Source organism: Lycium barbarum, chromosome 4 (genome assembly GCF_019175385.1).
Source record: "Lycium barbarum isolate Lr01 chromosome 4, ASM1917538v2, whole genome shotgun sequence".
Taxonomy (NCBI): Eukaryota; Viridiplantae; Streptophyta; class Magnoliopsida; order Solanales; family Solanaceae; genus Lycium; species Lycium barbarum.
In genome coordinates, this window is record NC_083340.1 from 136,157,975 (window position 1) to 136,184,613 (window position 26,639).

Sequence of the window (26,639 nt, forward strand, 5' to 3'; positions counted from 1 at the left end):
GTAATAAGAATCTGTGGGTTCGCTCGGCTCCGGATATGGGGTCGGGTGCCCATCACACCCTAGGGATATTAGTGTTACACCCCGCACTTTCAGAGCATGAGCATGACACGTACATCATCGTAGTAATGGAATGTCGGAGACGTCTCATGATGTTTTGAAAAGCACAAGCCATGGAAAGTATGTAACAACGAATAAAAAAGGTGAATTACGATCTCGTAAGTCGTAATTGGGAAAGAGTATTTTGAAACACGAGAGAACATGGCCATTATTAGTATAATAAGTGATAAATATCATGTATGGAGAGTTTCGGAATATTTCGAGATCGAGCAAATTCAAGAAAATAAGTTCGACGAAAATTTGAGAAATGTTGGACAGATTTTTAGTCAACTTTGGAGGGGTATATCTCTATGTATATTTGGAGTTTTAAGGCGTTTCAAAAGTCTAAAATGAAGTTCGTCGAGTCTAGTTTATTATGCAATAAACCGCTCGTAGATAGGATATCGGAGTAGATAATTATAGACGTTACAAACTGAACTGTCGATGCAGAAACAGCACTGCTACAGTACCTCTACAGTATGCTACAGTACTGTGGCTACAGTGATGCCGACTTTGCTCACTATAAAAGGGCAAAAATCCCATTTTTTCTTCATCCAAAAGCTCTGAAAATTTCCAGAACTTTCAGCAACAAAAGGGGGCGTAAATCCAACATAAAATTGAGAATTTTGAATGAAATTTCAAGCTACGAAGTACTAATCGAGGTCCGGGCAACGCGTAGACGCGATTATGATTTCATTTTGGAGTTGGAGGAGCTTGGGAGCAAGTGAAATGTTGAAGATTTGGCTACCTTCATAAAAATAAGGTATGAATCACTAAATATCTTTCTTTATCAAGTTTCATTAAGGAATATTTGCAAGAAATAAAAGTTTTAGTTGTTGTGTTGATGTTTTTGATTTATGGATTGAGGGTTGAAGAGAAATTGGATGGAAATACATATATTTATCTTGTAGGATGTTGGGGATGTTGTTATTGATGTTCTTAGTATTAATTTCAACTTCCTTACGAAAGTAAAGATTATTGAATAGTTGTATCACAAGTGGGTTAGTTGAGAAATTTAGGAAACATCGTGTGGGATGTTTATATTGATATGGAAATGATTGTATTGATGTTGGTATTGTCATTGTTGTGTTGGTTGTTGAATTGAGAATTTCGGGCTAGGCATATAAATAGGGGAGATGCTGCCTGAATTTCGACAGAATCAAAAAGGATTTTAATTAAAGTTTCGAGACGAGCGTATGATGATGATTCTAATGATATTATGAATGGTTATATATGTAGATTATGAGGCTACGAATAATTCTTAAGAGAGGTGCAAGACGGGAAGTAAGTTAGAAGTCGAGAACTTTCTTCCAGGTATGTTAAGGCTCGCCCCTTCTTTCAAAGGCATGATCTTTAGGTTATGGTTTCATAAATGTTTCCGTATTTTCCTCGTCATCAAAAGTTAAATGTCTCAGATTCCAAAGCATGATTTCCTTCTTGATATTCCATAAATGTTTTCCAAAGTATTCCTACTTTCCAAAATAAAAGGTTGTGATTATGTGAGATCTTATGATAACGGCAAAGGCTATGTTTTTCAATGACAACGATGATGTCAAAAGTGAGAATATCATTTTGATGACTATGATGAGAACGATCTTATGTTTAAAGGTTTCAAGTTTATGATTTCAATGACGATATGAGAATGTCGAGCTATTTATTGATTTCTCAATCTATTCATGGATGGGGACTTTATTTCTACATCTTCCAAAGTAAATGAATTGATGTCGTATGAGATTTACGATCCTATTCTATGTTTTCTCTTAATTCTATTCTTCATCGATAGTCTCACCTTAAAATAATTGTTCCTTCAAGGTGAGGCAAAGCGACGATGATTATTCCATAATACAATCGGAGGCTACCGACCTTACGTCACTCCGATATAGTTGTGACTTTTGATTAGACTCTTATGCATGCTTTATATATATATATATATATATATATATATATATATATATATATATATATATATATATATATATATATATATATATATATATATATATATATATATATATATATATATATGTATGTATTTTCTCACACCGCGCCGCGCTATAGTCGGCCGGGCAGGCACGTAGATGTGCACACCACTGCAGTGGGCATGTTATGATATTGCCCCGGACGCGGGAGGCCTGGACGCAGGCTAATGATGATAACACCGAGCCTTAATGGCCGGGCATGATATTTTATATATGACACCGCGCCTTAATGGCCGGGCATGTTACTATGTATACGTATAAAAAAAAAATTAAAAGGCTAAGCATGCATGACATCCACCCTACGAGGCATTCAGATGTACAGGTTATCTCACTTATTCCTTGTTACTTTTCATATCTATATTATGTTGTTACTCATACCTTACATACTCAGTACATTATTCGTACTGACGCCCCTTCTTGTGGGCGCTGCGTTTCATGCCACGCAGGTGTATACATATGAATAGAGGACATGGCTAGAAGATGTTCCAGCGGGATTGGCGAGCTCCATTTCTTTCAGGAGTGTTTCCGAGTCAGAGTATCCATGTCATGGTATAATGATTTATGTTAGAGACTTTGCAGACAGAGTCACGTATTTAGCCTGCCAGTCTTATATGCGGCTATATATGCCGATGTATTCATTATGCATCATTTTACAGATTTATATGATTACAAATTTTATTTGATTCGAGAAAGATAAAAAGAATGTTTTTGTTAAGAGCTTTCCCTATGCATTTCAGTTCATGACTTAAGGATTATGAGTACAATGAGATCCAGCGGGTTCGCTCGGCTCTAAGTAAGGGTCAGGTGCCCGTCACGCCCTATCGGGATTGGGGGTGTGACAATTAGGGTGTGACAGGAAGTTTTGGGATTAATAATTGGGTATCATAATGATGAAAACTTCCAGTAAGATGTTATTTTAGAACATCGGAAAAGTGAACTTCAAAGAATCACGGACTTGCATCAAGTTTCATTTCTATGACTTACATATTTATACACCCTTATGGAGGAGATGGATAAAGGCTTGGAATTCTCTTGGCAAATGTAATCAACTAAAGTTACATGAAATTTATCGATGAGACAATTCTACTGCTTCAGGATGCAACAAAAAGGAGGGCCACACTCTTTTACAGGTCGATAGACTATTGTAGCAGTACATAATGTATGTTTACGTGGCAATTGACGAAGAAATAATTCGATATTTTCATAAGAATAAAAGCTCAGGCTGATCTTTTTTCTAGATGCTATTATCTGAGGTGATTCTGATTGTTCAATGGTACGAAAAAATATTATATTACCTTCATCATACACCGAGAGACCTCAATATGAGCACAAGATTATGAAGATGCAATACCAATTTGTAGGTGGGCCGAATATCCTGATTTATATAAATCACAAGATTATAATTCATTGAACTCAAGTACTCTTAACTATAACAACAACTAATCAAAATAAAAACTTTTGTAATGTCATCTTATATGATTATCCAGGTTTCAACAAACTGGCCAACAACATAGACAAACTTGAATACATGTAGCATGTCTAAAATGCGACTGTCTGAAATGTAACAAGAAATAAGAAAAATAAATTTGGATGTTACATGTCAAAAGAGGTTATTCACAACCGCGCGAAGCGCGGGTTAATTACCTAGTATATATATATATATATATATATATATATATATATATATATATATATATATATATAGAGAGAGAGAGAGAGAGAGAGAGAGAGAGAGAGAGAGAGGAGAGACATAGGCCCCGTGATGTGGCGCTCTCTATGGTCAGGAAATGCATTTATATATTTTTTCAATTTTTTGGTATTTCTCTCTCATTCTTTTCATTTACTAATTCATTAAAAAAAAGACACAACCTATGGAAATAATCGTTTCTTCACTTATCCCTCATTTATTATTATTTAATTCATTTCTCTTCAAAGGCCAAAAGTCACACCCTTCCGGTTGAAACCTGTGGGGTCCAGTCCCCTATCCCATATTTTAAGGAAGGAAGATTTTTCTTCCTTTGATAAAATCACATTGGTAGCAATTGTGGAATTGGCCAACAAGCCAATTATTTTGTTCACATTTTCGTGATGTAAGCGCTTACCTCATCATAGTCGTGATGTATGCGCTTACCTCATCATAGTCGTGATGTAAGCGCTTACCTCATCATAGTCGTGATGTAAGCGCTTGCCTCATCATAGGAAATTCATTCCTATAAATAGGCAGCTTATGGTTCATTTGTAACACACCAAAATCATTTGCTATACACACCAAAAATCTCAGACAATACATCTGAGTGAGAGCAAAGTGAGGTATACCATAGACTATGTAAGAAAATAGTCTATGAAGAAAAATAGAGTGTGAGTGATATTGTAGTGAGGTGGGAAAATCAAAAGAGTGTTATTTCTTTTGAGGGTGTAGTGGTCTTAGGAGTATTTGTACTCGTTACTACACAGTGTAAAATTCCTCGCTATAGTGATATCAGCTGCTCCTCTTGGCCGTGGATTTTCCCTTATTCAGAAGGGTTTCCACGTAAAATCTTGGTGTCATTATTGCTGCATTTTATTCTTGCCGATTTAACCATAAGTTAGTGTTCCGCGTTTATCACTAATACCGTGAATATTATTTTTGCGGGTCTATTTTATTCCCAACAAGTGGTATCAGAACCAAGGTTCTGTCTGAGTATGCTCTATGGTTGCAGCACAGTCTGAACTTCCACATCAGAAAAGAATTACTTTGGTCTTCGAATAAAATAGTATTTGTATTTGTGATAAACGATGGAAGCTAACACTAGTAGAATGCTTACTTTGAGTGGCGTAAATTATGCCATTTGGAAGGGAAAAATGGAAGATTTGCTCTATGTCAAGAATTTTCATCAACCTGTCTTTGCAAATAAAAAGCCTGATAATAAATCAGATGAAGAGTGGAATTTTTTGCATCGGTAGGTTTGCGGCTTTATTAGACAGTGGGTTGACGATAATGTGTTGAACCATATTTTTGGGGAAACACATGCTCGGACCCTATGAGAGCATCTTGAAAATTTGTATGCTCGGAAAACTGGTAACAACAAGATGTTTCTGATAAAGCAAATGCTGGGTTTAAAATACCACGATGGTTCCGCAATGACAGATCATCTGAATACTTTTCAGGGGATCATGAACCAGTTATCTGCTATGGGCATTAATTTTGATGAAGAAATTCAAGGCTTGTTTCTACTTGGTTCCTTACCAGATTCTTGGGAAATTATTAGAACTTCATTATCAAATTCTGCTCTGAATGGTGTGATCTCTATGGATCTTGCCAAGAGCAGTCTTTTAAATGAAAAGATGAGAAGAAAATCTCAAGGTTCCTCCTCATCAGATGTCTTGGTGACTGACACTAGGGGGTGAGGCAAGAATCGTGGTTCTCAAAATAGAGAACATCATAGAAGCAAATCCAGAATCAGACTTAAAGATATTGAGTGCTATCATTGCGGGAAAAAAAGGCACACAAAGAAGTTCTGCCAGATTCTGAAAAAGGAGAATAGAGATAAGGAGGAAAATAAAGAAGATGGCAATCGTGTTGCCGCTGTCACTACAGAAGATCTTGTTACTGTCCTTGATGCGGATCTGATAAATATTGCTTGTGATGAGTCAAGCTGGGTTGTGGACAGTGGTGCCGCATCTCATGTGACATCAAGGAAGGAATTTTTCTCATCCTATACTCCGGGTGACTTTGGAACTTTGAGTATGGGTAATGAGACTGTATCCAGGGTGGCTGGTGTTGGAACGATTTGTTTAAAAACTAGTATTGGAACTAAACTAGTTTTAAATAATGTAAAGCATGCACCTGATGTTCGTTTGCACTTGATCTTTGTTGGTGTTTTGGATGATGAGGGATATGTCAGTATCAATGGTGCTGGAAAGTGGAAGCTTACTAAAGGTTCCATGATTGTGGCTCGTGGCGAAAAGCGTCGTGGTCTATACTGGACTACGGCCTCTACCTGTGTTGATATGGTAAATGCAGTTGAGAGCAATAGCTCTTCAACGTTATGGCATAAGAGGCTTAGCCACATTAACGAGAAAGGACTAAATGTTCTGGCCAAAAAGAAATTATTGTCAAATTTTCAAAGTGCTAAATTAGAAAAGTGTGAGCACTGCTTGGCTGGAAAACAAAATAGAGTTTCTTTCAAGTCTCATCCTCCTTCAAGAAAGACAGAGTTGCTTGAGTTGGTGCATTCAGATTTATGTGGTCCAATGAAGACAAGGACCTTGGGTGGTGCACTTTATTTTGCTACCTTTATTGATGATTGCTCAAGGAAACTTTGGGTCTACGTCTTAAAGACTAAAGACCAAGTGTTGGGTGTCTTTAAGCAGTTTCAGGCCTCAGTTGAAAGAGAAACTGGAAAGAAGCTGAAGTGTATTCGTACTGATAACGGTGGTGAATATTGTGGACCGTTTGACGAATACTGCAAGCAACAGGGTATCAGACACCAGAAGACTCCTCCTAAGACTCCTCAGCTTAATGGTTTAGCAGAGAGGATGAATAGGACCTTGATGGAAAGAGTCAGATGTTTGCTTTCTGAAGCAAAGTTGCCGAATTCCTTTTGGGGTGAGGCTTTATTGACCGCCGCACATGTTATTAATCTATCCCCTGCGGTTGCTTTGCAAAGTGAAGTTCCAAACAAAGTTTAGTATGGCAAGGATGTTTCCTATGACCACTTGAAAGTGTTTAGTTGCAAAGCTTTTGTACATGTGCCTAAAGATGAGAGGTCGAAATTAACTGCCAAGACAAGGCAGTGCATCTTCATTGGTTATGGCCTTGATGAGTTTGGTTACAGGCTATATGATCCAATTGAGAAGAAGGTCGTGAGAAGCCGTGATGTTATCTTCGTGGAGGATCAAACCATTGAAGATATCAACAAAGCAGAGAAGATAAAATCTTCAAGTTCTGAAGGTTTAGTTAATCTTGATCAAGTCCCTCATACAAATGCTGATGACGTTGGTGGGCTCAATGACGATGGTGATGCCCAGAATCATGTTCCAGATCAGCATGTTGATGATGATAACGATGCTGCTATTGATGAGGTAGATGCTCCTACTCATGAAGTCGTGGATGAGTCAGATATTCCACTTAGAAGGTCTACTAGACAGCATGTTCCTTCTTCCCGTTATTCACCTAATGAGTATGTATTACTCACTGATGGGGGAGAACCTGAATGTTATAAGGAGGCCATGGAAGATGAGCACAAGGATCAAATTAGAAGCCAGTGTACCCTCCTTCAGGTGAATGGGACTGGAGGGGGAGATTTGTGGGGTCCAGTCCCCTATCCCATATTTTAAGGAAGGAAGATTTTTCTTCCTTTGACAAAATCACATTGGTAGCAATTGTGGAATTGGCCAACAAGCCAATTCTTTTGTTCACATTTTCGTGATGTAAGCGCTTACCTCATCATAGTCGTGATGTAAGCGCTTACCTCATCATAGTCGTGATGTAAGCGCTTACCTCATCATAGTCGTGATGTAAGCGCTTGCCTCATCATAGGAAATTCATTCCTATAAATAGGCAGCTTATGGTTCATTTGTAACACACCAAAATCATTTGCTATACACACCAAAAATCTCAGACAATACATCTGAGTGAGAGCAAAGTGAGGTATACCATAGACTATGTAAGAAAATAGTCTATGAAGAAAAATAGAGTGTGAGTGATATTGTAGTGAGGTGGGAAAATCAAAAGAGTGTTATTTCTTTTGAGGGTGTAGTGGTCTTAGGAGTATTTGTACTCGTTACTACACAGTGTAAAATTCCTCGCTATAGTGATATCAGCTGCTCCTCTTGGCCGTGGATTTTCCCTTATTCAGAAGGGTTTCCACGTAAAATCTTGGTGTCATTATTGCTGCATTTATTCTTGCCGATTTAACCATAAGTTAGTGTTCCGCGTTTATCACTAATACCGTGAATATTATTTTTGCGGGTCTATTTTATTCCCAACAAAATCGTTTCTTCAACTAGAACTAAAACGTCTCCGTGACAATTTGTCTATCGTGCATTATATCAGTACTTGGTATATAACTTTGGACTATGTTTTCATTGGCAATGGTTATCATCGACTACCAACTCAGACGGTCAGACCCACATATGTTGTTAAAAGTTACTATGTTACATTCTCTGCAAATATTGTGAAACCGTGTATTTCTTGTAAAAAAATTCTGAAAAGAAAGACAATAGTGTCGGTGAAATATCCGTTATTGAGACGTCGGTGGAAGCGGCGGCATGCGGAGGTGGCGGTGCGATTCCTTCCAATGGAAGTAACAGAGAAGGTTGAAATCGATCTTTCAAGGATCTTTTATCGACTTAGTTGATAACCATGATACCATTCTGACTAAATTGCTCTTTTAATATTTATTTCTATTCCTAACATAGATGACACAACAATGTTGTAACATTATGATATTTCATTTCATGATTTCAGTGGGATTACACTGATTATGTTGTTATTTGTTATTTTCTTGTGGCCAACTACCATGGAAGAAGTTGAAAGAAATGTCTTACGTATTGCTTTTAAATTTACAGTAAAACATTTCTTTTGAATGGGATAGGGTCTTTTCTAAAATATGTTTGAAGTGGTAAAAAGAATTACTATTTGACGAAAGAGTTACTAAGAATTTTAAAATTGAAATAAGATAGGAGACTAAAACTTACTCTCGTGCATTAAGAGGAAGATAGACTTCAATAAATAACGACACTATAGAAGCAAAGAAAGATAACAAGAAAGGGAAGAAGAAAGACATGAACGAGAAAGCTCTTCAAAAATAGATTTAGAGGATGAGGAGGAGAGATCTCAGAATGACATAAATATCGGCGACTTTAATGCATATAAAGTAGCCGGAATCTTGCAGATTAATCTAATTTCCTCTTTAGTATGATATTCTACTATCTCGATTTGTAACTATAGATAGCAGCATGCTCCTTTTCTATTTTTCAAATATATTACTACTAATTAATTATTGGACTCAGTATGTAATTATTTGTCTAAAGCCTAAGCAATAAGGGATGAGAAATTAATGGATAAGACTAAACAAATACCCAAAAGAGCGTTACTAGCGTCCCAAAATACTTTAAGGATATTACATCCCAAAATCATTAATTCTACAATTACAAATATAATGTTAAATGAGAATCAATAGAAATATCTTAGTAATTATGTCATTATTGAAAGTAAAAATAATCATCGAGCATGTTGTGTGTAATATTAGTTCTTAGAGCTAGATTATATGCCATAGTTAAGTTATCAACAATTAAAACAGAATTCGTATGTTAGTTAAAATTCTTATACGAGAAACCCTTTGGTTGTTCATCGACATCTCACATAAATCAATTGGTTATTTTCTTTATCATTTCTTTTATCATTTTTTCATATATTAACAAAGTTATATGAGATAAATTGTCACGACCCAACCCTGTGGCCATGACTAGTGCCCGACTTGGACACTCGTATACGTACCTGTTGGATATAGTCAAACTGAATCTAAGAACAATATGGAAACTTGCAAAAGAACCCCAAGGTTCATAACGTCGTCACGTATATACATATCCAGATAAACTGTCTCCTGAGGAGTCACAACTAATCAAATCATAAAATGATACGCAAGCCGACAAGGCTGCCACTTCATATCAATATCATATGCAAGCCGACAAGGCTGCCACTACAGACGAACATCATATCATAGCACATCGTATAGACACAGCTAAACAGAACTTATACACAACCCAGACATATGTCTACAGACCTCTAAGAGTACTAACAGTGAAATATGACGGGACGGGGCCCCGTCGTACCCCTGAATTTGAATAAACATATATGTATATATCATAAGATCTGTACCAAAAGTCTAGGCTCCGGAACACCGGAGCTCTCCAAGACATCTGAGTAGGAGTCTTATGCTGAAGGGTCACCAAACCGACTATCTGTACCTGCGGGCATGAAACGCAGCCCCCCCCCCCCCCCCCAGAAGAAAGGGGGTCAGTACGGAATATGTACTGAGTATATTAAGCATGAAATACAGTAAAAAAGATCATAACTGAAATAGGGAGTACAGGAAACAAGTACAATGTCCAGAATACCAAAACACTTGCCCTTTGAAACATAAGTCATGCATGCCAATATCATATATCATACCCGGCCCATTATGGGACTCGGTGACATAATCATATCATCATCATATATATATAACGTGTCCCGGCCCTCTAGTGAGGGACTCGGTGAATAAAGTCATCCTTGGCGCCATAATCACATTACCATATCATCACATCATATCTATATATATATATATATATATATATATATACATATAACGTGTCCCGTCCCTCTAGTGAGGGAATCGGTGAACAATGCAATGAAACTGTGCACGAAAACGTGTCCTGGCCTGAGACTCAGTGAAATATATATTGAGGCATGCACGAGTAGAGTAGTGAGAAACCATATGCAAGTTAAAACACATCTGAGACTCGATAGAATAATCAAAACGAGCTATCGTTTGAAAATCAAGGCAATAGTCATATCAAGTACCTGTAAGGACCCCACCGCCTGGGTCGCCCAGGACCGGTGAGTAGACCCCTTGCGGGCCCCCTCCATGACATGCATGCTTCAGCTCAATTGGTGAGAGTCGTCTCCTTTGGGAGAACAAAAGGCCTGAGGTCACGGGTTCGAAGCTCTGCAGGGCGCAGCGAACTGGTGTGATTTCACTGCTACAATACCTGAGTATGTCAAGCATGCATGTCATGGAGGGGGCCCGCAAGGGGTCTACTCACCGGTCCTGGGCGACCCAGGCGGTGGGGTCCTTACAAAAACCGTCGATCAGATCGACGGTTCGTCCTTTTGAACCGTCGATTGTGCATTGTTCACTGGAAATTTGACCAATTCGACGGAGCAGATCGACGCTCCGTCGATCTGATCGACGGTTCGTCGTTTGAACCGTCGTTTGGTCCGTTAAGTACGTTTTCGGGTCAAAAGTCGGGTTTACGCGTTTTCTTGTTATATTTGGGGTTGGGGTTTATTTCCCCAACACCCCATTCACGAAAATTCTCTCTAAACTCAGAGACAACAAATCCCAAACCTCAAGATCTTCCAAGGTAAGTTTTTATCATGATTCTAAGTTGAATTTAAGTCCCTAATCCCTTTCTAACTTGAGTAAAACTCTTCTAATCCATAGGGTTAGGATTGGAACATTTTTGTTGGATGTGGAAACCCTAGAACCCGAATTCAAGAGGATTGGACTTCAAAAAGGTAATGTTTTTATCCCTAATCATTTATAGTTGTGAATTGACGAATTCTTGGGAGAATAATATTTGGGTTGGATGAAGAGAATTATATGAACTATGCTAGAGTTGTTGGATTGTTGATTTGGGATTGTTGTATTCATATGGGTGATGAAGAATGATGTTAATTACATCTAATTGAGATTTTAGCATTTGCTAGAAGTAAAAGAATGGAGATTGGGTGAAGAAAACACCATTAATGAGGGTTATAGAGCTTCATGCCCACTAAGTGTTTGATAAAATGCTTAGATGAACAAAACATGGATATTGTTGCTAATATAGGATCCCTATGACTTGTATTGCTATAGATTGAAGTTGAAGGGGTTGAAGGACATTGTGATACGCTCAAAAGCGGAAAGTTAAGGTATGTAGAACTTCCATCCACATGTGGGAATTTCTACGTTCTTCCCCATGATTCGTTTCGTAAAATATATGAAGTTCAAATCCTAGGGCATTAAACCCAACATATTGGTAGCCCGTAATTATGTATGTATGTACATGAATTTTGTATCTATGTTCGTTATTGTATTCCTAATCTTCCATTACGGATATTAGGAATCCTAGCTAAATCCATGAATCATGAATTCTTCCTCATGTGTTCTCATTATGTTTATATGAAACTTTATGATTTCATCCAGCAAGTTACAAGCATGTTTTCAAGTCAAGTATATATATATATATGATTATGAACTATTGTTATTACTCATGCATCAAAAACATGTTTTGCAAGACTATGACAAGTTATCTTATGAAACTATATTTACAAGTTATGATTTATGAAAATCATGTACAAGTAAGTTATGATTCATGAAAACCATGTACAAGCAAGTTATGATCATGAATACCATGTACAAGCAAGTTACGATTCATGATATACCATGGGCAGCAAGTGCCACTATTTTGATGTTCATGTTTTGGGAGTTGCATTAATTACCGAGGAGGGCTTCAGATAGCCTGAAACTACGTAGCCACCGTAGGATGAGGATCGCTCCACCCATGTCCCGGACGATCTCTCATAATGACTGGATCCTTTCATATTTTATTAAATCTCATGTTCCCTGGCAAGGACTGAGTGTTCTGCTGGCGGGACGCAAGCACCAGACCATGGATCGGTTATAAGTTATTGCTCTCCCTACTTATGATATTTTTACCATGTTTTATATATATATGTATGCACTCATGTTCATGTCCAGGTTTTCAGTTTCAGTTCTTATCATGTTATTCCATGTCCCATGTTATTTCTTTCAGTTGTTTTACATACCAGTACATTCAATGTGCTGACGTCCCCTTTTTATTGCCCGGGGGCCTGCATTTCACGATGCAGGTACTGATATACAGGACGACACGTCTGCTCAGTAAGACAGCATTCGTATCAGCTTATTGGTGAGCCCCATCTCATTCGGGGTTTAGTCAACTTTTGTTTTATGCTTAGTTATGCATCTGAAGGTACGCTGGGGGCCTTGTCCCAGTAAGTATGTTTTCCAGTCAGACTCATGATAGAGGTTTCATAGACTAGACAAGTCAGTTATGTTATGTCAGACATTCGGAGTCGTATAGCCATTTTTGGCTCATTCATGTTATTTCCGCACTCATGTTTAAACAAGTGTTTTTATTAAGTATTATGACTTACTACGTTTTATAAAGGCTCATCATGCATTCACGTTATATTTCCGCTCATGTATGTATCATGATGATTCAGCAAGCCATGTGGTTCGCTCGGTCACACGCAGTCAGGCACCGAGTGCCGTGTTACGTCCAGGCCATGGTTCGGGGCGTGACAGTACCTTTCGAATATCACTATGGATTATATCAAAATAGAACTTATGGAATCATACACACGTATCAAGACATAATAAAATAGCTTCTGGGAGTCAAGAACATTAGCCATCCTAGTGGCTCTAAGAATAGGAGCTTCTTTGAAATCATACATATACGACGTCTGTTTGTTTCATAAAGATCATGCCAAAAAGAAAGAAGGGTTAACTTTACATACCTGTCGTAGATCAACCGTAACCAAGCTTGATTCGTCGCCCCTTTAGCCTATTTAATATGAAAGTAACACTATTGTTAATAAACTACGACTTCCCAAACTTATAAATCTACAACCAATTACTTATGGGAATCACTTCTTAGTTCATACTTCTTGATTAGTATTTTGACTAGTTAAGGACTTAACGGAAATCGGGCAGCATTTCCTCTATATAACTCGCCTAACCCAAACTTCCAATTAATCTCCGATTATCATCACAACACCAACAAAAACAATACCAATATTTTCATATCAAACTAAAATTAAATCCATTCTTAAATTACCTCCACAACAGCCCAATATATACTTCTATACCGATACTTGTATACACTCTTTTATTTTCGTATATATATAGTATGACAACAAGCACAACCACAACGACTACAGCCAATCTCACGATATTCCAGCACACCAAACAATTTATAACAACCACCAAATAGTCCACATGATGCCAATAACAATTTATCCGATTTCCGATATAGTTTTCGTAATTCTTTCATCTAGCAATGTAGATACGATTTGGATAATTCAAATACATCTAGGAGAGAGGATTTCTTACCTTATATGCCAAGAAATACTCTTCTTCCATATTACTTCACCTCGAAGAAAGTCTGGTTTCAACGACACGATAAAATGGAATAACGAGATCGAAGCGGTACGCTAAACCCGTATATTAATCTTGTGAAAAATTATACTATGTTTTCTCACATATAAAACCCACGTTACAGCCAAGAAACTGGAGTAGATGCTCCATATATGTGACATTGCTGCTTGCTGCAAATGAATAATATTCAACATTAAAGAGGTTGTGTCACACCCAATCCTGGTAGGGTATGATGGGCACCCAACCCTTACTTAGAGTCGAGCGAACCCGCTGCTTCTCGTTATACTTATAAATCTCACAGGACTCTTAAGTCATGAAATGAAATGCACAATGGAAGATTTTCGAAAACATTCTTTTCGTCTTTATCAAATCAAGCAAAATCTGTAATCATATGAAATTTGTAACATAATGCATAATGATACATCGGCTTAAATAGCCGCTTACAAGAATGACATACTATATACGTGACTATGTCTGCAAAGTCTCTAACATAAATTATTATACCATGACATGGATACTCTTACTCGGCAACACTCCGGAAAGAAATGGAGCTCGCCAATCCCGCTGGAACATCTTCTAGCCATATCCTCTATTCATCTGTATACACCTGCGTGGCATGAAACGCAGCGCCCACAAGAAGGGGCGTCAGTACGAATAATGTACTGAGTATGTAAGGCATGAGTAATAACATAATATAGATATGAAAAGTAACAAGGAGTACGAGAGATAACCTGTCCATCTGAATGCCTCATAAGGCGGATGTCATGCATGCTTAGCCTTTTAAAAAAAACATTTCCATACATATACATAGTAACATGCCCGGCCATTAAGGCTCGGTGTGATATATAAATAGTATCATGCCCGGCCATTAAGGCTCGGTGTTATCATCATTAGCCTGCGTCCAGGCCTCCCGCGTCCGGGGCAATATCATAACATGCCCACTGCAGTGGTGTACACATCTACGTGACTGCCCGACCGACTATAGCGCGGCGCGGTGTGAGAAAATACATATGTATATATAAAGCATGCATGAGAGCCAAGTAAAAGCTATAAATACATCGGAGTGACGTAAGGTCGGTAACCTCCGATTGTGTTATGGAATAATCATCGTCGCTTTGTCTCACCTTGAAGGAAAAATTATTATAAGGTGAGATCAACCACAATGAGTAAAATTAAGAAAGGTCAAAAGATAGCTCAATATTCTCATATCGTCATTGAAATCATAAACTTGGAACCTTTGAACATAAAATCGTTCGCATCATAGTCATCATAATAATGTAAAGCTCATGTACATGGAAATCTCTATGAATGAAAAATTATCTCATAATAACATGAAATCCGTATGCCTTGGAGTTTGGATAAATAAGTCTCTCATAATCATCATCATGGTTATCATAAAAGAAATTATTCATCTTTGTCATCATAAAACTTTAAGAGTCACAAATTCCTAACATTCTTGGAAATGAAAATTTTTATGGAATCCATACATAGTTTGGTAGGAAAAGATTCATGCTTTTGGAAATTCAATAACCTCATAAGGATCACGAAATTCATGGGTTTCTAGCATTTGCGGAATCAATGATATTATGGATACGACGCAAAGGTTTATAACGAAAAGATCATGCCTTTAGAAAGAAGGGGACTAGCCTTAACATACCTGGAAGAAAATTCTCGACTTCTAACTTACTTCCCATCTTGCACCTCTCTTAAGAATTATTCGTAACCTCGTAATCTACATATATAACCATTCATAATATCATTAGAATCATCATCATACGCTCGTCTCGAAACTTTAATTAAAATTCCTTTTAGATTCTGTCGAAATTCGGGCAGCATCTCCCCTGTTTATATGCCCAGCCCGAATTCTCAATTCAACAACCAACACAACAATAACAATACCAGCATCAATACAATCATTTCCATACCAATATACTTCCTAAAACATCCCACACGATGTTTCCTAAATTTATTAACTAACCCACTTGTAATACGACTATTTAAAAATCTTTATTTCCGTAAAGAAGTTGAAATTAATACTAACAACATCAATAATAACATCCCCAACATCCTACAAGATAAATATATGTATTTTCATCCAAATTTCTCTTCAACCCTCAATCCATAAATCAACAACATCAACACAACAACTATAACTTAATTCTTGCAATTATTCCTTAATTCATATTGATAGAGAAAGAGATTCAATAATTCATACCTTGTATTTACTCAAGTAACAAGATCTTCAATACCCACTTGTTTCCAAACTCACTCCAACACAAAACAAATTTATAATCGCATCTACGCGTTGCTCGGACCTCGATTGATATTCCATAGCTTGAATTTCACTCAAAATCCTCACTTTTATGTGGGATTTAAGCCCCTTTTGTTGCTGAATTTTCTGGAAAGTTTTGGAACATTTTGATGATGAAAAATGGGGTTTTGACCCCTTTTATAATAAGTTGGGTCGGGTACTGTAGCTACAGTACTCTAGCGTCCTGTTTCTGCGTCAACAGCTCAGTTTGTAACGTCTATAATTCTCTACTCCGAGGTCCTATCAATGAGCGGTTTGTTTCATTACAAACTAGACTCCACGATATTCATTTTAGGCTTTTGAAACGCCTTAAAACTCCAAATATACATGGAGATATACCCCTCCAAAGTTGACTAAAAATCTGTCCAACATTTCTCAAATTTTCGTCGAACTTATTTTCTTCAATTTGCTCGATCTCGAAATATTCCGAAACTCTCCATACATGATATTTATCACCTATTATACTAATAATGGTCATGTTCTCGTGTTTCAAAATACTCTTTCCCGAATACGACTTACGAGATCATAATCACCCTTTACTTAAACAATATACTTAATAATGTCTCGTTCCTCATACTCCAAAGTTGTTTTACCTAGTTGTAACTCGACATACTTACATTCAAACTTAACCAGTGCTTCTCCGAGGTACAGGATGTAACATTGAAAGTCCGGGGTGTAACAGGTTGCTGCCTATTGCTTCTCCATCTCGGGCAAAATAGTTGCTTATATGCATATCTAGTTTTATGCACACTTCATATCCTACCCATTACCAAATGGTCCTATCCAAATTAGGGCTGTTCAAAACCGAACCGCCACCGATAACCCAACCGTAAAATTGGCTTATTGGTAGTGGGCTATCGGATTAGCGGTTGGGGAATGGATTAAAATTTTGTAGTTAACGGCTTATCGGTGCGGGGGCGGATTACACAATTTTATTATTGGGCAAACCGTTAACCCGTTAAGAATTTATCATATTTATATTTTTACCCCTAAACATATAAAATATGTATTGTAAACCTAAAACGCTAAAATCTAAAGCTAAATCACTAAAGTGAAAAGTCTGAACCATCAGTAATTATCTTCGGTAAACTCTTCCATTAACCATAAATTGTTATTATTATTATTATTATTATTATTATTATTATTATTATTATTATTATTATTATTTTATGTTGGAAGTTACTATTGCAATAATTGTGGTTCCAAAGAAAGGTGGTGAAGTGATCACCATCGGAAGGGTTGAGATTAAACTTGTGAATTCTTAACTGTTAAGTCCTACCCTGTGGCTATGGGGCTTAATTGACTTCCTAGTTGTTAAATTATGAATAAAACGTTTGTTTTCAAGGCAAAAAAAAAAAGATAGTAGTTACGTAATTTAACCGATACACCGCCCGATAACCGTCCGGTAATTGCTAACTCAATATCGAATCAACCGATATCTTATCTGTTGGCTAGCGGATTAGTACTTTTAAAAGCCGATAACCATTAAGCCAAACCGTTAAACGTAGTTATCCGCCTAATCCGCCCGATAAGCCGCCCTAATCCAAATCCATTTATTAAATTCACGCACAAGATCTGTAATGAAAAAAATATTAAGGTCCCATTTTTTATGATCTACTTTGGACGTGTCATGTAAGCATTTCTTAGGCTCTCACTTGTGACATGTGTTTTGATGGTGCCACCACCCCTTATGGGTGTATTAGTCATTAATGTTGCAGCCACTCTAATGATCCACGTGGATCAGCCACCTCTCACTTATCTACTCAACTTTCAATTAATTCATTTATCTCACTATAATATAATATTTAACCAATTGCACACCTAATTAATTCCTTGATCACAATTCACTTAAATAGCAATCATTTTTAATAAACTTCATATACTCATTGTCATGATCATGTGACATAGCACTAGTCCATACCCCCTTTTGGTACACACAAAATATTATTTGCAATCATCGTCGTCACACTTTTTCGTTGTAAATCATTTCGGGACTTCATTCCTTATATACACCGAGTTCTTAATTTTCATGCTTGAAAATGACCATATTCTCCGGGATCGGATAAATTTGCTCATGTTGGACGGTCCAATTTCTCTAGTCCAAAAATATAGGGTATTATAGCTTGGACCGTATTTCATTCAAATAAATTTTGAACCTCAACGAAACTTATTTTCTTCGATTGGTTTAGCTTCTAATCCTTAGGATACATCTGTACCATCACCCTAACCACCTATAAGATTGAGGGATAACCTCGCTTCCGTTACTAATGTCTTTTAACTCGCACGCTTTTCAACGCATGAAAACACGAGATGTAACATAAATAGTTATACATAATGCAGGGACACTAGGAACATATTCATTTTTAACGTTATTTTGTATCAAAATTTATTTCATTTGATCAATTTCAGATTTTTTATCAAAAAGTTCTTGCTGATCTATACATTAGTAGGTCACTTTTCTCATTATATTTAATTTTAGTAGTCTTATGATTATTATATTGAGTCTATAATTAAATAAGGAAGAGCAGAATGACTTGCTTATATCTTTAAGACCGCGTGAAGCTTGGATAATTTCTCTACTATCTATATAAAGCCAGGCTGCCAGGACAAGGAGATACTTATGAGCATGCCTATCTGAACATGAAACCTATTTATATTTTCTCTCAAATTTCTGGTCATATTTCTTTCTTTTCTTTTTTTAATAAATTTTCCGCAAAAAAAAAAAAGGAAGAAGAAGAGACGCGTCTTTAATTAAAAGAAAAACAAAAGACGAACAGTTACGTCTTCAGTGTTGTGTATTGACTCCGTCTCTTCCTCTTCTTTCTTCCAGGCGAAGATTGCTCTTCCTTCTTTCACGCTTCATATCTATGGACCATGTGTTCTTTACTGCTATAACCTGCGTAGCAAAGCTAAAGTGAGAGTTCCATGAGGCAAATTTATTTATTATTTATTATTTATTTTTATAATCAAAACCTTCAGAAGGCAAAGCTTTTTCTTCGTTTTGTTGAAATACAAATTATCTCCTGATTGAGCAGCAATTTACTTTGGCTGACTTACTATAGATGGGGAATATAGTATGTTTTATATCGATTCCTTTCTATTTAGACCCACATTTTATTACATGTAACAATCTGTCTTTAAAAAAAGAAAAAGAATATGTGTGTTATACCCCGCACTTTCAGAGCATGAGCATGACACGTACGTCACCATAGTAATGGAGGGTCGGAGACGTCCCATGATGCTTTGGAAGGTACAAGCAATGTGAAGTATGTAAAAATGAAGTAAAGGATGAATTACGATCCCGTAAGTCGTAATCGGGAAAGACTATTCTGAAACACAAAAACATGGCCATTATCATGTGTAGTAAATGATAAATATCATGTACGGAGAGTTTCGGAAGATCCGAGATCAAGCAAATTCAAGAAAATAAGTTTGACGAAAATTTGAGAAATGTTGGACAAATGTTTAGTCAACTTTGGAGGGGCTGCTACAGTGTCGCTACAGTACTGCCGACCCAACTTATTATAAAAGGGGTCAAAACCCCATTTTTCATCATCAAAATTGTCCAAACCTTTCCAGAAATTTCAACAAAGGAAAAGGACTCTCATATCACCCAAAAGTGAGGATTTTGAGTAAAATTAATTAAAGCTACGGAGTATTAATCGAGGTCCAAGCAACGTGTGGTGGTGATTGTAGTATTGTCTTGTGGCGGATTGGCTTGGATTCAAGGTGAAGGAGTGAAGATATAGTATTATTATCAAGATAAAGGTATGAATCTCTTGCTATTAACGTTAATATTGGTTTATTTATGGAAAAGGAGTTGTAAATTGTGTAAATTAAGTCTGTTGGTGGAAATATGGAACAAACACCATATGGGCTATTCTATGGAATAATTTGATATGGGAAATAATTTTATTGATGTTGGTATTGTTATTGTTGTGTTGGTTGTTGAATTGAGAATTTGGGCTGGGCATATAAACAAGGGAGATGCTGCCCGATTTTCGGCAGAATATAAAATAGTTTGATTTGAAACTTGGAATAAGTGTCCGATAAAGAGGCTAACGTTGATGTAAATCCTCTTAAATGTAGACTTGCGAGCCCGGACGAATAAGCGTAGCTAATAGGAGGTTGAACAGGTATGTTAAGGCTCGTCCTTTTCTTTCAAGGCATGATTCCTATGATTATAATTCCATAAATGTTTTCATAGCCTCCTTATTTCCAAAAGTTAGATGCTCATGATTCCAAGGCATAACCCCTTTCCTAATAATTCATGAATGTTTTTCCAAAATGTTCGAACGACCTAAACCAGAGGTTTATGACTCTGTAAGCTTTCATGACAACAACGATGGATATGTTTTACAATGACAACAATGATGTAAAGGGTGAGAATATTTCTATGATGACTATGATGAGAATGATATCATGTTTAAAGGTTCCAAGTTTATGATTTCAATGACGATATAAGAATGTTGAACTATTTCTTGATGTCTCAATTTTATTCATGGATGATGACTATTTTTTTTTAAGATTCCAAAAGTATATGAATCGATGCCTTATGAGATTTATGATCTTATTCTATGTTTTCTCTTAGTGCTATTCTTCATTGATAGTCTCATCTTATAATAATTGTCCCTTCAAGGTGAGACAAAGCGACGATGATTATTCCATAATATAATCGGAGGCTACCGACCTTACGTCACTCCGATATAGTTGTGGCTCTTGATTGGGCTCTCATGCATGCTTTATATATATATATATGTATGTATTTTCTCACACCGAGCCGCGCTATAGTCGGCCGGGTACGACACCTATTGTGCACACCACTGCAGTGGGCATGTTATGATATTGCCCCGGACGCGGGCTAATGATGATAACACCGAGTCCCGAAAGGGCCGGGTACGTTACACACCGAGTCCCGAAAGGGCCGGGTACGTTACACACCGAGTCCCGAAAGGGCCGGGTACGTTACACACCGAGTCCTGAAAAGGTCGGGTACGTTTTGATGGTAATATTATATATATATATGTATGTAAGAAAAGTTTTTTTTAAAGAAAGCTAACATGCATGACATCCGCCCTAAGAGGCATTCTTATGCACAAGTTACTCTTTTACCTTACGATATGCTCTGTATTTTCCTTTCGGTTATGATACATACTTTACATCCCTTATTATGTTACTATTCATGCCTTACATACTCGGTACATTATTCATACTGACGTCCCTTCTTGTGGACGCTGCGTTCATGCCCGCGGGATCAGGTAGCCAGTCGGACAATTCACAGCAGTAGGACATCTCCCCACTGCAGCAGTCAGTACGCTCCATTGATCCGGAGCTACACCCTTTTTGGTATGCTATTCCGTTACGTACATGCATGGGTACGGCAGGGCCTTGTCCTGTCATTTTTATTTACAGATTGTATCCTATAGAGGTCTGTAGACAGTGATATGTTGCCATGGTATTATGCAGCCTCGTCGGCGTGTATTTTATTGTACAGTATATATGTGTGGCGGTCAAATCGGCTCACACTGTTACTTTCCGTAATTATGTTTATATGTATGTGTTGGCCGTGAGTCCCCGGTACGGTGTCTTTTATGTTAAATGTTGGGAGGCAGTATAGCATAGTTACAGATCGTATATGGGCCCAGGACAGTCAGTGGCAAGTAAATGTAAGCACAGGAGTGCTTGGCCAGTAGTGGTCGGGCACTTGTTACGGCCCATCGGTTTGGGTCGTGACAATGTGCTTCGTTAAGTCATTCCACTAAACTAATCTTTATTGATTGAGCTTTTCCAGCCTTGGTTTGAAAACCTTAACAGTCCAGTTTGCATAGTTCGTAGTCATTGCTAGAGGAAAGAACTTGTGTTTACATGGATTCATTAACTGTAGATCTAAAAATTCATAAGAGTTGTGTATCAAGATACTTACTAATAAGAAGTTATCTATCGAGGTATCGGTTCCTGACTTACCCTTATTTCGGATAAGTTCCTGACTTTCCTATGACGGGCTGTCTCTTTGATCACATTTTTTTCCCTGAACTTTGTATACATTATGTTACTGCACTAGAAGAATTTTACATTCTGGATTGGCTTTATCCAATAAAAATTTGTAATATTTTAGTCTCTTTACTACCACACTAAATGGTACAACTGCAAACATCATTAGTTTCATGTCCAAGTAGGTGAACTATTCTGCTGCCAAACTCAGAAGGTTTAGGTTGGTCATGTGTTAATACTTTGTTGAATTTGGAGAATTTTGGGTTTTAAATTTTCAGATGGTCACTATTTAGCTTTATTTATGTTTGATTGGAAAAGAAAAATTGTAGAAGAGTTATCTTCCTTTTCAGGGCCATTCGGGTATATCAGTAGATGATACATTGAAGATCATAACCTGCCGGTTAGATGACTTTATTTAATTTCTATCCTAATTTTGAGAGAATTTCTCCTCATATAGAAATTTTATAATGGGATTATACAGGTTGATGATTCTTTTGCCAGGGAACAACAGAAAAGGCTAGCTGCACTTCACATGGAACCCAGCAAAGCCAGCCAGAAAAAAGTTTTGTATCTAAGCATCCAATGGATAATCATGAGAAGGATTCAAAAAAAAACTTCTAGCTATTGTAGGTATCTCTACAAATTGTGGCAACAAGAAAAATAGAGATTCGATTTGGAAAGCATGGATGCCTACTGGTTTGGCTCTCTTTTCCCTTCCCTTTTTCTTAATTTCTTTTGTTAGGCCTTGTGAAGCTAAAATTCAAGCAACTCCACTAAGATGCTGAATATATACTTTAGCTCACTTTGTTGATGCAATCATTGTCTGTTGAACACATTTAGCCTTGATTGTTGTTGAATTTCCTAGCAGCATCATTCGTCTTGTCTTAATCAGAAGTATCTGCAGTATAACTGCAATAATGATGAATTAACTTTTGAATAACTGATTTCATTCTAAATCTATAAGCTATTTTTCCAGGTGTTGCGCTTAAAAAATTAGAGGAGGAGAAAGGTATCGTAATACAGATGAATCATTTCATTTAGATGAAGCTACAAGTAATATATCTTATGTTTTGACTTTCAGTTTAAAGTGAATAAAGATGCAAATTTAACTAATATACATTGATAGTGTAAAAGATTTTTCGTTGTCAGTGTAGTTTTGCTAGATATATTAGATAATTTACCCGTTATAATAGCTTATGGTGGAATCATGAAGAAATTTTAAATAGTAAAGATTGCTTTTGTGTTCCAAATTATTTCGACATATCTTTGTTTTCTTTATTAGTGTGAATTAGAAAAATCTTTAATTAGCCCTAATCTAGATATTTATATAAAGTTGATCTATAGCCTAGGTTACATGGCACTTCGACAAATCAGAAAACTAATTTATCCTTTTTTTCTTTTGTTTTGTTATTTGTTTGCTTATTGTTTTGTGCTTTTCCCATTTTCCCGGATTCTTTATTTATCATTGCAATAGAGATTGGCAATAAGAGTTGTGAGTGTTAAAATAAACAATCGTATCCATTATGATTCTCAAGTTCTGGTGATAGTGGTGGATTAATTTTGAGGTTAATTGTCATCGTTTCCCTCCCCATTAAGCTTTAAGCACCATTTCTTTGTGATAAAAAAACGGATAGAGGAACAACGAAACTAACTAGGAATTCAAAAGGGACCAGGAAATTAAAGGATAAATAAGTTGCCACAAAGAGAAATACCAATTGGCAACTAAGGTTCTATATAACCAAGACCTCCAATTGAGTAATCACAAGCACCAAACTTTTTAAGAAGATCAAAAGGGATTGATTTCCCAATTAACCACCTTCTCAACAATTCAAACAACCAAAAGCTTCACAAGCTCTCAAACACTCAATTCTAGAGTTTACAAGTTTTCAATATCTCTCATAAAAATAATCTAAGTCTTCCATGAAGAAGACGAGAACTACTTATACTATGCTAGAAATAAAAGATAGCAAAATGACATAAACACCTTTAATGAGACAAGGGTCTTATTTGGCTATTCTTCTTCCTTCAAAATCTTGAAATCTCCTTTGCAAAAATAGCCAACTCTTCATCTTTTAGCCATTGTGGTGACTTCCCATTTCCTCTTCTTCTCCCAAATCTTCATCAACAAATGGACTTAGGATCTAAGGTGCTCATCAAAAGTATACTCAAGAGCCTCCCGCTTCATGAATAGGCTTTGCAAGTGTTGTAGTTCCCCGACTTGGCTCCTTGTAAATGGCCTTGAGGCAAGTGGGCATGCATCATTCTCCCCATCTTGAAGAGAATTTGTCCTCAAATTTCATGGCTCATCACTTTCCATTACCATGGGAGATAGGTCACAAATGTTGAAGGTGTTGTGAACTTGATAATCCGGAGGGAGATCAATTTTGTAGGCATTATCATTAAGCCTCTCAAGGACTTCAAAGGGACCATCCCCACGCGGCATCAACTTTGTCTTCCTCTTGTTTGGGAACCTTTCTTTTCGGAAGTGCACCCACAACCAATCTCCTGATTCAAGGACCACCCTTTTTCTCCCTTGGTTTGCCCTTTTCACAATCTTTTGATTCTTCTTTTCAAGTTGGAGCCTTGCCTTTTCATGGATCTTCTTCATAGCTTCAGCTCTCTTGTTATCATCTATACTCAATACCATATCTTGAGACAAAGGCGTTAGATCCAAGGGGGTTAGGGGGTTAAAACCATACAACACCTCAAAGGGTGACATGCCAATAATGTATGAGTAACTCTATTATATACAAATTCTACTAAAGGCAATTGGTCTTCCCAAGAGGCTAGCTTCCCTTTTACCGTGGCCCGAAACATAGAACCTAAAGTCCTATTGACAACTTCGGTTTGGCCATCAGTTTGTGGGTGGCAAGAGGTGGAAAACAACAACTTCATTCCAAGCCTACCCCACAATTCTTTCCAAAAGTGGCTAAGGAACTTGGAATCCCTATCGCTCACAATTTTCTTGGGAATGCCATGCAATTTAACCATTTTCAACAAACAAGGAAGCAATATGGGGAGCATCATCAACCTTATGGCAAGCAATGAAATGGGCCATTTTCGAAAAACGATCAACAACAACAAAGATGCTATCTTTCCCCCTTTTTGTCCTAGGCAATCCCATCATAAAGTCCATGGAAATGTCAAACCAAGGTTGTTGAGGGATGGGAAGGGGAGTGTACAAGCCATGGGGTTGGAGCCTAGATTTAGTTTTTCGGCATTCAAGGCATTGGCCACAAATTCGGGCCACATCCCGCCGCATATGAGGCCAATAGAATTGCTCCTCAAGAATGCCCATTGCCTTGTCAATCCCAAAGTGTCCCATCAATCCCCCATTGTGTGCCGCCCTTACAAATAACTCCCTCCAAGAGCTCATGGGCACACATAGTCGCTTGTTCTTGAACAAGAAACTATCAAACTTAGAATAGGGAGTAGAAGATCTATCCCTAAGATACCTTTCCCTTTCCCATTCCCATTCTTCGCATTCTAGAAAGATTTGTGCAAAGATGGGGTCCTCGGGATACAATGTCTTGAAGCTCTCAAAACCCACCAATTTGGAAGACAAAGTATTGATCAAAACATGTTTTGATCAATACTTAAGAATTGGTGTTTCTGGTGTTTCTTTTTATGATAATTTAGAGGTCTTAGTTTTATATAACTTTGGTTGCTAAATTGAATCTTAAGTTGTGTCAAATTATCTATCTTTTCTTTTCCTTTTGTTTGTCTTCTTAATTTCTCATTTCCGCGTATCCGTTATTGTATCAATTTGGGATGCATATAATTATCACAACATTGAGCATTTATAAGTTTCCTATTGTAATTCTGAGACTCTCAAGTTCAAGAATAAACAAATAGCTTACAGGTGCAAGTGAAAATGCTATAATTTTGGAAGTCCACCAGAAATAATGTTATTGATTGAAGATGAACGGAGGTCCAAGCATTCTAGGTTGAGAAGTAAGAAGCATAGGCGATGCCAATGTGATGCCCAAGTGCAAGTCAAAATGCTATAATTTTGGAAGTCCACCAGAAATAATGTTACTGATTGAAGATGAACGGAGGTCCAAGCATTCTAGGTTGAGAAGTAAGCAGCACAGACGGTGCCAATGTGTTGCCCAAGATAGTACTTCATTACATAGAATAATATATCATTGCACCTTATCCAACAACATTAACTTTCTTTATAGCAGACATATTTTTAAGGGTATAGTTCAACCATTGTCCTCTGTTACTAAGTTGGCTTTAGATTCAAAGACATAGCTATACCTTTTTACTGGTCAACAACATAACTGTACTTAATTCTTGCTCTTATTGATATTGTCTCTATAAAACTTA

The 26,639-nt window shown here is 37.1% G+C and overlaps 1 long non-coding RNA gene across 5 annotated transcripts; it reads left to right on the forward strand.

Moving 5' to 3' along the window:
• Positions 1 to 18,928: 18,928 nt before the first annotated feature.
• On the forward strand, positions 18,929 to 26,639 carry LOC132636607 (uncharacterized). Of its 5 annotated transcripts, none has more exons than XR_009581335.1 (5): positions 18,929 to 20,084; positions 20,406 to 20,452; positions 21,575 to 22,707; positions 22,789 to 23,003; positions 26,135 to 26,639. It is a non-coding gene; the product is annotated as an uncharacterized LOC132636607 (long non-coding RNA). The 5 variants fall into 5 exon arrangements; XR_009581337.1 differs by having other exon boundaries at positions 26,170 to 26,639; XR_009581334.1 differs by having other exon boundaries at positions 18,931 to 20,084; positions 21,575 to 21,662; positions 22,658 to 22,707; positions 22,789 to 26,639.